This window comes from Rousettus aegyptiacus, unplaced genomic scaffold, assembly GCF_014176215.1.
Source record: "Rousettus aegyptiacus isolate mRouAeg1 unplaced genomic scaffold, mRouAeg1.p scaffold_m13_p_9, whole genome shotgun sequence".
Classification (NCBI taxonomy): domain Eukaryota; kingdom Metazoa; phylum Chordata; class Mammalia; order Chiroptera; family Pteropodidae; genus Rousettus; species Rousettus aegyptiacus.
This window is the reverse complement of record NW_023416312.1, coordinates 49,073,103-49,080,434: the sequence shown is the minus strand read 5'-3', so window position 1 is coordinate 49,080,434 and position 7,332 is coordinate 49,073,103. Positions and strand designations below refer to the sequence as shown.

The window sequence follows — 7,332 nt, the reverse complement described above, 5'->3', positions numbered from 1 at the left end:
TAGAAAAAATCAAGTATTATAAAAGTATAACTCGGTTTACACATATTTATTTAATACTGATTTCTTCTATTTATTCCACAACACTATTCAACATATTTAATGTTGGCACTTCAGGGCAATAAAGTTTCAATGGTTTTAAGTTCAAAGAAAAAATTTGCTCAATGAAATACTGCATGAATTTCTTAAAATTCAAAGATCTGATTTTTAACTCATAAGTGATATTTAATGTATTAGTGCTATTATTGTTTCCATTTGACTATAAATTTTTATTTAAATTATTATATTATTATGCTTTATACAAAAAATTTATATGTATAAGTTATCCACATAAACTATAGCCATTTTTTGGTCTAAAAATGGCATGATGATATCCCAAGTATCTATAAATATATCTTCTTAGATTGTTTGTCAAAATATTTTGTTGCCAATTTTACAAAATTTTAAATTCATGCATATGGATCCACTACTGTTTTTAATAAGAGAACTGGTTTTACTCTAAACTTCAGGTCCTAATTTGTGTTAGCTTTTCTATTTTTTTGTTGCATTGTTTTGTTGTCAGAGCATGACTTGCCTGCTAAGTATCCGTGAAACTAGGTGTGAAAGATTTTATGTGCACTGGTAACAAAAGAACATAAAGGAGTGAAAATAGTATATAAACATTACTTTCTAGTCACAATTCCTTTAGTATTTCATAATTAAAGTCAGTATTTTGGTTCTAAATTTAGCTGTCACATCTGGCTTAAAGATGGTCTTGGTTAAAGATGCCTTTTCCATCAAAAATGTGTAATGCATGAAAATTAAAATAATAGAGGGAAATCGAACTTAAACACAGAGCAATATTTTTTTAATTAAAACATACTACATTATTTTTCTACTACTGTCATAATAAAATACCACAAATTTAGTGGCTCAAAATCATATCTACATATTATCTCACATTTATGTATGTCAGAAGTTTTGCAAGCATATCTGGGTTAACTGCTCTCCATTTTACAAGTATTTTATTGGGCATCTCTGAGAACAATCTGCTTCAAAGCTCATTTGTTAAGTGGTAGAATCTAGTTCCTTGAAACTGTAAGACTGATATTTCCTTTTCTGCCTGGCTGGCTATCAACTGGGGGCCATTCTTAACTCTTTTTACTCATTGAATGTGGGACTGTACATAGTACAGTCAATAATAGCACATCAAATCCTTCTCCTACTTAGAATCTCCCTAACTTTTCTTATTGCAACATCTCTCTTATTCTATCTGGAGAAGGTTCCCTTTTTTAAAGTGATCTTTTAAGTATCTGCATTATCTAGTGGGTTGGGCCTATCAAATAATACAGATAATCTGCCTAGCCTAAGGTTTGTAAACTTAATTACAGCTGTAAAGCCTCTTTTGCCAGATAACCTAATATAATCATAGATTCCAGGGATTAGGGTATAAATATCTTTAAGGGAGCCATTTTACTTACCACACCTATGAATCATAATCAAATAAAATAAAATATTTATAAATTAAGCATATAAATATAAAACTGAAATTATAAAAGCAGTAGTAGAAAACGTGGTAGATTTTATTTTCATAATATTAGATGAGGGAAGATCATTATCAGCATGATACGACACTCAGAAACCATTTTTAAAAAAATAGATATAATAGCCAAGATATGGAAACAACCTAAGTGTCCATCGATAGAGGTGGTACATATATACAATGGAATATTGTACAGCAATAAAGAATAATAAACTTGTTATTTGTGACAACGTGGGTGGACCTAGAGGATATTATACTAAATAAAATGAGTCAGATAAAGACAATTACCATATCATTTCACTTACATATGACATCTAAAAAAAAAGGTAACAAGCAAACAAAATAAAACAAAACATAAACAGCCTCAGAGAAACAGAGAACAAAGGGATGAGTTCTCACTGTGACAGATGATTATTACAATTAGTGGAGTGATCACATTGTAAGGTATAAAAATGTTGAATGACTATATTGTACACCTAAAACTAATATAATATATTATATCCCAATTAAACTTAAAAATATATATATAAAGAAAAAATAATAAAATAAAAAAATGATACATTAGAACACCTTAAAGGTTTAGAGTTATGAACAGTAAATCAAAGTAAAAAATACAAAATCAAAACACAGATAATATTCTATAAATAACAGACACATGGCTAACATCCATAGCTCATACAAAGCTATTAGAATTGGTAATAAAAAGCTAAGTTTTGGAAATAGAAAAATATATCAACAAGCAATTTACATAAGAAACACAAATACCCAATAAAAATTTAAAAATATATACTATTTCTAATGCTTAAAACATGCAAAATAACAATGAAATATCAACTTTTACATATAAATTGGGAGATTATAATAAATTTATAATAGCTTATACTGCCAAAAGGCTGTGAATAAATATCCTTCACATGCAATTTGTAAGGAAGTAAATTGATAGCACTTAGGGGAGAGCAACTTGATAACTATTTGAAAACTTTAATATGTTTAAATTTTTTGTAGTATTTGTGCAGAAGTGCACAATAATGCAAAGATTAATTTACAAAGATATTCACTAAACATTATTTTAAGCAAAACAAAATTGGAAATAACCAAATATTTTTATTAAAAAAAGAAAACTATAACACAATTAAAATAAATAAGCTAATATTGAAATAGGTCAAATAAATATTATTATATTAATGATAGATAATTATAAAACAATATAAATGAGTTTTTTCTACAAGAATTATAATTTTTATGTCTAAAAACTATAATGTTACACATAAAATTATGAGCAATGGTTTACTCTAGGAAGTGGAGTTTAGAATATGGAAATAGATATTTACATTTTACTTTATATTTCTCACTTTAATTGAATGTTTATGATGAAGACAAGATTGCAAGAAAAACATTCTAAAATATGTTATTTTTACATATTTTAAGTGTGTTAATTTATATTTAAGCACTAATTGTTGACATGCTAATTCGATCACATTTTTAACCACAAAATGTACAGTTTTGTTACAGTTTTATTGACTTTCTTCTAATATTGATTTTAACATGTAAACATAGAAAACATCGTGGTACTGCATTAAATAATGTAAGCAGATATATCTGCATATCAAAAACTTTCATAAGTTTAAAGTAGCTTTTTTAAGCTTCAGCATTTTTTATTATCAATATTTGCACAATTTAAGATACACCTATTAAGTTTAGTATTTCAAGGGAATTTTTTTTTAAAAAGTGAGAGAATGGTAACATTAAGAAGCTAATGTACCTAGTAAAGTTTAGTTTGTCCTTGATTCTTTTAAAAAATTAGTTACAGAATTTTAGTTATCCTAATTACCATCCCAAGCAAATATAATAGCTATGTGTGGTTTCTAAATAAAAGATAAAATACTACCAAGTAATAAATATAAGACTCACTGTTTAGAATTAGTTTTACTGGGTTTAGATAAGGAAGAATTTAGTAAAGCTAACTATACATTGAGTTTCACAAATTAAAAATATGGTTTTAAAATTTTTGCTTTTGTCACAAATTTCTAGACAAATCATAAAGGTAAAGCAAAATATTGCATATATTGTGTTATTCACAGGTACTTCCTAGAGAAGTGAAATGTTTGTATTCTATAAAAATTCTGACCTTTCAAAATAGTGGGTTTCCTAAACCAACTTTTTGAAAATCAACATTTTATTTTAAAATCTTAAAATGTCAATTTCAATTTAAAAAGTATCCTTACAGATAAATTTTAAAGCTATTCTTTTCAGTCTCAATTATTCTTTTTTACTTTCAACTATATATTCAACACAGAATCAGTTTCCAAATAAAAATCTAATGAAAAATTTTCAATGTAAAATAAAACTAGGCAATCTAATACAACTTGTTTAATCTGAATGTGATTTATCAACATTCAGAATTAACTTTCTATAATAGTAAAAAAATTCTCAGTATCTTCTTAATATTCAAAATCAGCAATTTTCCATGAGACAAGAAAGTTAGTAGAGAGGATCAAACAGATTTAAGCACCACCTGACTTTTTCTAAAATTATGCAGTCTTTTATCCTTGAAGTAGTGATCTTGAGTAAGAACAGAGCTTCTCATCTCTGTATGCTTTGATCTACAGATTACTTTTGTGGGCCATTTCCAGAGGATGGAGTAGCTTTGTGAACTGAACGTTCACTTGGCAAAATTTCAGCTTTTGAATCAATTATATTACAGTAGTAGTTAACTGGAAATATAAGCTGTAAATATAACATAACTTCTTTTTCTTCCCCCAGCAAGCCACAGTGGTGGCATATCATAATTATACACAACCAACTGGTATCCTAATGACCTGAACTAGTGAACTTGGAAAAGGAGAATATCCTTGAACATACTGAGTTATATGCTTCGTCATGGTTGGAGGTTGTATATAAATTTCAGTATTTAAATAACTCCAGGCACTCTGAAACTGTGGCGTGTGAGGAGGTTTAAAAAACAAAAGAAATGGCTGCACATGATAAGCACATAAATTTTGTTTCCTGATTGCAGGGCTCAGTTTCAGCTTTTTATCATGGAATTTATCTGTGATTTTACTATCTTCTGTACATTTATGTCTTTATAAAAGGAAAAAAAATGCAATGCCTTTGGACACACGAGTTCAATCTGTGATTATCTTCATTTCTTTTACTGGACCATACTTAGCAAAGAAACTTTTGATTTGGGTTTCATCCATCCTGTCATCAATTCTCCCAACAAAAACAATGTTTGGCATAATTTTGCCTTCATGTAAAATGTATCCGTGGCTGATTGTAGCTGACTAGAACTGGGTTCTGGCCTCTCTGGACATGGTTGAATTTAGAGTCTCAGAATTTGCAGCAGACTTACCTTCCAAATCACTGATTTGATCCTCTGCCTCATCTAATCTATTGTTGATTCCCTCGAATGTATTCTTCATTTCTGACTTTTTATTAAATGTTTTCTATCTCCATTTTAATGTTTCCTATCTCTGTTGAAGTTCTAACTGAGATCATTAAGCATTCTTATAAACAGTGTTTTATACTCTGCATTTCGTAGATTGCTTGTCTCTAATATGTTTAGTTCTTTTTCTGGAGCTTTGTTCTATTCTTTCATTAGAGACATATTTCTTTGTCTCCTCATTTTGGATGCCTCTTGGTTTTGTTTCTATGTATTAGGTAGGGGTGCTATGTCTCCTGGTCTTAGTAAAGTGGCCTTAAGTACTAGTTGTCCTGTGAGGCCCAGTGGTACAGTCTCCCCAGTCTCCTGAGTCAGATGCTCCAGGTGTGTCCCTTGTATCAGTTGTGTGTGCCCTCCTATTATGGTTGAAACTTCATTGCTGTTAGCAAATCAATGGGAGAGACTTACCTTCATGTCGTTTGGTTGTGAAGACTGGCCATGACTACAGTGGAGGAGTTGTTCTACAGGGGTTGTCCCTATGAAACAGGATTCACTTTAGCGGGGCTCTGGTACCTACCAAGTCTGCCCTTTGTGCGTGTCATTTGTGCAACATGTTGGCTGGTGTTTTAGTGTAGTCTAAAGCTGGCTACCAGGTATGTTGGTTCTGGGGCCTCTTGGGAGAGGCTCTGGTGCAAGCCAAGGTCAGCTGCTGCCTGTGCCCTCCCCCAGGCCACTTGGTATTAGCTACAAAGTTATCTGCATATGATTGCCACTTGTGATAGGTTTATAGGTGACTGAGAGAAGCTAAACTGCAAACCAAGTCTGGCTGTTGCTAATGCTAGGCTTGGGACTGCTTAATAAATGGTATGGGTCTCACTAAGGCCATATTCTGCTTGTATAGGATTTGTGAATCATTGAGAGATTTTAGGAAAGTTTGTAGCATACAACAAGACAGGTTGATGCATGGAAAAGCCACTGGAGGCAGCCTAAGTGATCCTACAAGTTAGGTGGGGTGAAGTTTCATGGAATCATCAAACCAGGGTAAATGGTGTTAGCTAGATCCATTGAGACTCAGATATGTTGCCCACCTGCACGTGTAGGCTGAATGAGAGAAGGACTCAACAACAACAACAACAATAACAACAACAACAACAACATAACGGCTTCTGCCAGCACTTTTGTCTGGGAGAAAGCTTCCCCTCCAGCCCTCACCCTGAAACCAGACAGTTCCGTTCCTCCCCATATGTCCCTTGTTTTTCAAGCTGCTTCTCAAGCACTGAAGCTCAAAGCAAGTGAGTTCCTCAGTGAGTAAGTACATGTGTGGGCCCTTTAAGAGGAGTGCCTGGGACTGCAGTAGCCATCTGTCTCATGCGACCACAATCTCTGCTAATTTTCGCAGTCAGAAGCTATTGGAACTTCTTTTCTCAACCCTGGAACCCTGAGTTGGGGAGCCTGGTGTGGGTTAGGACCCCTCACTCCTCAGTGGTGATTTCTAAAAATGAGATATCCCTCCTGATTTTCAACTGCCACATGTAGGTGTAGGACCAGCCCATTCCACGTCACCACTCCTCCTACTAGTCTCAATATGGCTTCTTCTGTATGTCCTTAGTTATAGGACTTCTGTTTAGCTAGTCTTCAGACAATTCTCGATGATAATTGATTTGTAGTTTAGTTGTAATTTTGATGCCTAAAGTAGCTTTTCATACAAATTATGCTACATTAAAATGTCATTTAGTATTTTAAAGACATTTGGCACCATCTATTTTCTACCATTAAGCAAACATCTTATTTTTGTTTAGATCTATTTCACAGAAATTAACTTGCCAGATCCAACAACTCCAAATGTAAAGCACTCTCACTATAACTATATTTCAACAAACTATAAAATCCATAAATAGGATAGACTTTTAAAAACTTTGTAAAGAACCAGCACTTAAATATTTGATAAATATTAATGATAATGAATCATAAATCATGGGGAACTGTGGGATTTTAAGTTGCTTTTTCTTTGCTTTATAGATATTCAGGATTATCTTTAGATTATCAAGTGTCTAGGCAGATCACATTGCTGATATTTAAATATCTATACAGTTCTTCCACATTTTTGGCTAGCTTTTATTTAAATATTATAGTCACAGGGTCTGCCTCATACTATACACATAATAAACATTTTTGAATAATGGAGGTATGAATAAACTCGATACTTTCTTAAACAGCTTGTTCTGTATCTGGAGAGTGTTTTATATAAGTGTAAAATATTTATTTTTTTATATAGGCATAAAATATATTGAATTAAAATATGTCCCCTCGTTACCACTTATTGGACCAAGGAGAAAATCAATAAATGTCATAAGGTCAGGAAGAGACATACCAAGGCAACATTGTGGGGGGAGGGTCATAATCAATCAGAGGGACATCTACAGAATTCTTT

At 32.0% G+C, this 7,332-nt stretch overlaps 1 pseudogene; it reads right to left on the bottom strand.

Annotated features, from left to right (window-relative positions):
* Window positions 1–4,013: 4,013 nt before the first annotated feature.
* LOC118607731 lies at window positions 4,014–5,375 on the bottom strand (annotated as a pseudogene).
* Between the last annotated feature and the right edge of the window lie 1,957 nt (window positions 5,376–7,332).